We start from the raw sequence: 6,732 nt of genomic DNA, 5'->3' as shown, positions 1-6,732 counted from the left end.
GAATGGTAGTTATGTTTGTTTTGGACAAAAATAATATGTAAATGCATGTATACGCATAAAATAATTGGAAACCTACAAAAACCGGCCGAAAGATATAGTAGGCCGGATACGTATATTCGTTCTAACTAGATCTATGTTCTAAAAAATATGTCTTCTTCCATGCTGAAGAAACAAATAGCGGACAATGTCCCAACCTATAAGCTAGGAAATCAAAGCCGAAGGAAACCATATATAAACCGCGAGGCTCAAGATAAAATAAGAAAGAAAAGCAGACTCTGGACAAAATACTTACACTGTAAGACAACTACAAACTTTGATAATTACAAAAAAGCCAGAAACGAAGCAACTAAAGCACTACGACTTTCTAAATATTCGTACGAGCAGGACATTGCCTCAAAGATCAAAACCAACCCCAAGCTCTTCTGGAAATATGTGAGATCTAAAACCAAAACAGCGCCGACAATGTTCAGTGTCAAATCTACAGAGGGGATCATCACCCAAGACCCTTTAGAGGTAGCAAATATAATGAACAATTATTTTGCTAGTGTTTTCACTAAAGATGATCCTTCAAAACCACTTCCCCAACTACCATCAAGAACATACCAGTCTCCCTTGGAAAATGTCCCAATAACGGAACAAATAGTTGAACAAGCTGTACTAAAAATCAATAGCAACAAGTCACCTGGACCCGATAACATTCACCCCAACCTCATCGTTAAAACCATCAAGGAACTGAAACGGCCTCTCACCTTGATTTACAGGAAATCTCTACAAGAAGGGACCCTCCCCAACCAATGGAAAAAGGCCAACGTTAGCCCTATATACAAAAAGGGGTCACGGAAAGATCCATGAAACTACAGACCCATTAGTCTGACGTCTGTTCCCTCTAAAATTTTACAACGTATAATTCGTGACGCAATAATCAAACATATGGATACCAACAATTTTTTCACTAAAGAACAACATGGATTCAGACATGGGCGATCTTGTACAACTCAACTACTAGAGACACTAGAAGACTGGATAACGGCTTTAGATAATGGTTATAACATCGACGTCATTTACCTTGACTTCAAAAAGGCCTTTGACAAAGTGTCTCACCGTCTGCTTCTCCATAAAGTTGAAAGCTACGGAATTAAAGGGAAGCTACTATCTTGGATAAAAGACTTTCTATCTGGAATGGATCTGGAATGGAACAGAGAGTTATTATTAATGGCCAAAAATCTGATGTGCAAACAGTAAGCAGTGGAGTCCCACAGGGCAGCGTACTTGGGCCAGTACTATTTTTAATATATGTTAACGACATACCAGAAGCTGCTACCTGTATCACAAAGCTTTTCGCAGACGATACCAAATTATACTCAGCATCAAGTACTATAACACATATCCATGAGCTCCAAAGCAGCATAAACAACATAACTAAGTGGACAAACACCTGGCTTATGGAACTCAATCTAGATAAGTGCAAACATATGGAAATCGGAAATGGAATCAAAAATTCACTATTGGAGATAGCAACTCGAAGATAACAATCAAGAAAACTACATCTGAAAAAGACCTCGGGGTGACTATAGACCACAAATTAACTTTTACTGAACATGTAAACAACGCAACAGCGAAAGCAAACAAAATCATGGGGGTAATCTTCAGAACATTCACCTACATGGACCCAGATGTATTCAATATATTGTTCAAGACACTTGTAAGACCCCACCTAGAGTATGGTTCAACTATATGGTCACCAATGTACCAGAAAGACAAAAGAGCTATTGAAAACGTCCAGAGAAGAGCAACTAAAAGGATACCCTCCCTAAAGGACATCCCATATGGTGAGAGACTAAGAAAACTTGGCCTCCCAACGCTGGAGTATAGGAGAAAAAGATCCGACTTGATTCAAACCTACAAAATTATCAATAAAATAGATTCTATAGACTCAAGAAGGATGTTTCAAAAACCAACATACACAGCTACTAGAGGAAATGCCAATAAAATCTTTAAGAAGTCCTTCAGACTAAACTCAAGCAGAAACTTCTTTTCGAACCGTGTGGTAAACCTATGGAATGGTCTTCCTACCGACGTATCGAGTGCAACCAAATGTCAATATCTTCAAAAGCAGACTGAACAACCATTGGAAACATCATCCAAGCAAGTTCGCCTCCGACTGATTCTGTGTGTTAACCAAGGATCGTTTTCCAAATAATTAAGTACAAGGCCAAATCATTTTAGTGACAATCTAATACTGGCCTAAAATTTTAAGTATCTACCCAATTAATCTAGAATTTAAGTTATAGTGTGTCCACTATCAAACTTTACTATACCAACTGGTGTCAATAGATGTCTGGGGAAAGCCCCGCCACTATTACCACCAATTTCTATATCAATGCCAAATACTATATTTTAAAATATTAATTATGACATTATACCTCATGAGAAATCAAATTCTATATCCTTCAGGCTCCACATAATATGCTATACTAGCATTTTTAACTTGTATTATATGAACTGTAAATACTACGTTTTAATTGCGCGCGCAGCCGGAACTCAATTTCTAGTCGGTGTAGGGAGGGGTTAAAAAAAACCTATCAGTCACCGCAATCACTGAGCCCATCAATGCCTCTCCATAAGTCTCCTGACTTCCAATGAGGCCGAAAACCTGCGAATTACCTGCGAATAAGAAGAAGAGGGCAAATCGAATAAGGCTCAGAGAATCACGTGGTCGACAACGCGGGAATGCTTCAGCATGCACGCTTATAATAGAATTTATATATCATATCACATGTATTATGTATACAGTGTACATATAGTTTCTGGTTATAATGACCTATGAAAGTGACACTTGTTGATCAAATAAAATCTCCACACGTGCTTTTCTCATAAGTGCAAAAGTTTGAATTGAATACATCAGAAACAGGGGCGTAGGAAGCGCAAGGGGAAAGGGTGAGCAATTGCCCCCCCCCCCCCCCCCCTCCCGGGGGGGGGGGGGGGATGTCTTCACCCCCGACCCCCCTTTTCGCCGAGTGAAATGTTATATGTACGAGCAAATTGCCTCAAAGATTTGAAAACCAAAGAAGGGTTTTGGAAATATGTGAGATCTAAAACCAAAACAGCGCCGACAATGTTCAGTGTCAAATCTACAGAGGGGATCATCACCCAAGACCCTTTAGAGGTAGCAAATATAATGAACAATTATTTTGCTAGTGTTTTCACTAAAGATGATCCTTCAAAACCACTTCCCCAACTACCATCAAGAACATACCAGTCTCCCTTGGAAAATGTCCCAATAACGGAACAAATAGTTGAACAAGCTGTACTAAAAATCAATAGCAACAAGTCACCTGGACCCGATAACATTCACCCCAACCTCATCGTTAAAACCATCAAGGAACTGAAACGGCCTCTCACCTTGATTTACAGGAAATCTCTACAAGAAGGGACCCTCCCCAACCAATGGAAAAAGGCCAACGTTAGCCCTATATACAAAAAGGGGTCACGGAAAGATCCATGAAACTACAGACCCATTAGTCTGACGTCTGTTCCCTCTAAAATTTTACAACGTATAATTCGTGACGCAATAATCAAACATATGGATACCAACAATTTTTTCACTAAAGAACAACATGGATTCAGACATGGGCGATCTTGTACAACTCAACTACTAGAGACACTAGAAGACTGGATAACGGCTTTAGATAATGGTTATAACATCGACGTCATTTACCTTGACTTCAAAAAGGCCTTTGACAAAGTGTCTCACCGTCTGCTTCTCCATAAAGTTGAAAGCTACGGAATTAAAGGGAAGCTACTATCTTGGATAAAAGACTTTCTATCTGGAATGGAACAGAGAGTTATTATTAATGGCCAAAAATCTGATGTGCAAACAGTAAGCAGTGGAGTCCCACAGGGCAGCGTACTTGGGCCAGTGCTATTTTTAATATATGTTAACGACATACCAGAAGCTGCTACCTGTATCACAAAGCTTTTCGCAGACGATACCAAATTATACTCAGCATCAAGTACTATAACACATATCCATGAGCTCCAAAGCAGCATAAACAACATAACTAAGTGGACAAACACCTGGCTTATGGAACTCAATCTAGATAGGTGCAAACATATGGAAATCGGAAATGGATTCAAAAATTCAAAATTCACTATTGGAGATAGCAACTCGAAGATAACAATCAAGAAAACTACATCTGAAAAAGACCTCGGGGTGACTATAGACCACAAATTAACTTTTACTGAACATGTAAACAACGCAACAGCGAAAGCAAACAAAATCATGGGGGTAATCTTCAGAACATTCACCTACATGGACCCAGATGTATTCAATATATTGTTCAAGACACTTGTAAGACCCCACCTAGAGTATGGTTCAACTATATGGTCACCAATGTACCAGAAAGACAAAATAGCTATTGAAAACGTCCAGAGAAGAGCAACTAAAAGGATACCCTCCCTAAAGGACATCCCATATGGTGAGAGACTAAGAAAACTTGGCCTCCCAACGCTGGAGTATAGGAGAAAAAGATCCGACTTGATTCAAACCTACAAAATTATCAATAAAATAGATTCTATAGACTCAAGAAGGATGTTTCAAAAACCAACATACACAGCTACTAGAGGAAATGCCAATAAAATCTTTAAGAAGTCCTTCAGACTAAACTCAAGCAGAAACTTCTTTTCGAACCGTGTGGTAAACCTATGGAATGGTCTTCCTACCGACGTATCGAGTGCAACAAATGTCAATATCTTCAAAAGCAGACTGAACAACCATTGGAAACATCATCCAAGCAAGTTCGCCTCCGACTGATTCTGTGTGTTAACCAAGGATCGTTTTCCAAATAATTAAGTACAAGGCCAAATCATTTTAGTGACAATCTAATACTGGCCTAAAATTTTAAGTATCTACCCAATTAATCTAGAATTTAAGTTATAGTGTGTCCACTATCAAACTTTACTATACCAACTGGTGTCAATAGATGTCTGGGGAAAGCCCCGCCACTATTACCACCAATTTCTATATCAATGCCAAATACTATATTTTAAAATATTAATTATGACATTATACCTCATGAGAAATCAAATTCTATATCCTTCAGGCTCCACTTAATATGCTATACTAGCATTTTTAACTTGTATTATATGAACTGTAAATACTACGTTTTAATTGCGCGCGCAGCCGGAACTCAATTTCTAGTCGGTGTAGGGAGGGGTTAAAAAAAACCTATCAGTCACCGCAATCACGGAGCCCATCAATGCCTCTCCATAAGTCTCCTGACTTCCAATGAGGCCGAAAACCTGCGAATTACCTGCGAATAAGAAGAAGAGGGCAAATCGAATAAGGCTCAGAGAATCACGTGGTCGACAACGCGGGAATGCTTCAGCATGCACGCTTATAATAGAATTTATATATCATATCACATGTATTATGTATACAGTGTACATATAGTTTCTGGTTATAATGACCTATGAAAGTGACACTTGTTGATCAAATCTTGGATCTCCACACGTGCTTTTCTCATAAGTGCAAAAGTTTGAATTGAATACATCAGAAACAGGGGCGTAGGAAGCGCCGGAAGGGGAAAGGGTGAGCAATTGCCCCCACCCCCCCCCCCCCCCCCGACGGGGAGGGGGATGTCTTCACCCCCGACCCCCCATTTTCGCCGAGTGAAATGTTATATGTTATAAAAAATGCACATTTGAAAGCATCCTCGATACTCCAGGGCTTCCGATCACTAGCGATCTCTACACCCCTGGACTATCTCATAGTGAAATTGAAGGCAGTTCAGCCGAAAACATTTGACCAATCACAGGCCAGCAAAGATTTCCTTTGAAGACTACAGAGAGAGCGATGACTAATATCAAAGCCACACAGTCGACCACAGTGTACCGTTATACGCTCTTTTGATGTACATCAAATGACTGAATTACCTGTTCTATTCTGTTGCCTCCAGTTTTACTATGAGATAGTCCAGGGGTGTAGAGATCGTAAGTGATCGGAAGCCCTGGAATATCGAGGATGCACATTTGAAAGAAAAAGAGGGTACATTTTGCGTACTTCATTTTAATTTTTTCCCCGCTGCTTTTCTTATGCTTGACGCGTTTCTTAAAACGTTCAAGCAGGTAATGTTCAAACCTTTAACAATGAAAATTCAATACACACAAACTAGACTGAAAATGTCCATCAAGGGATTATGCTTTTTCAAAAATATCTCTTAAAAGATAAATTTGTTTATGTGTTTTTAGCAAGACAATTCATTAGGGATTAGGGTTGCATAATAGTATGACGATATTCACAATTATCATATATAAACAGGTATATTTAGAAATTTACTGTAGATAAGTTTATAATATTCTACTTATAGAAATAATTTATCTAAATCTAAGTTAATAGTACATAATTTAACAATAATATTATATTGTATACCATTGTACCGGATTCAGGAAAGGATCAATATCTAGGCACTACCTGCCTGCTATCTGCAATCCTTTTGTTTTCAATAAAATATTTTTAATTGAATATTATAAGTATCAAAAGAGTTTAAGCGAGAAAAAATCCTACTGGGAAACCGGAGGTCCTTCAGGCAATTAATCAAAAAATTCCAATATCTATAATGTACATGCACGTGCATCATGGCCGGTGATTGTAGATAATCTATATCGACATCTATCTTTTTGCAACCTTGTTTATGCATTATGTTCGTGAAAATAATGGATGCACAAGTGTTT

Source organism: Argopecten irradians, chromosome 5, assembly GCF_041381155.1.
Source record: "Argopecten irradians isolate NY chromosome 5, Ai_NY, whole genome shotgun sequence".
Lineage (NCBI taxonomy): Eukaryota > Metazoa > Mollusca > Bivalvia > Pectinida > Pectinidae > Argopecten > Argopecten irradians.
The sequence above is the reverse complement of the archived record's forward strand: the minus strand, read 5'-3'. Positions refer to the sequence as shown.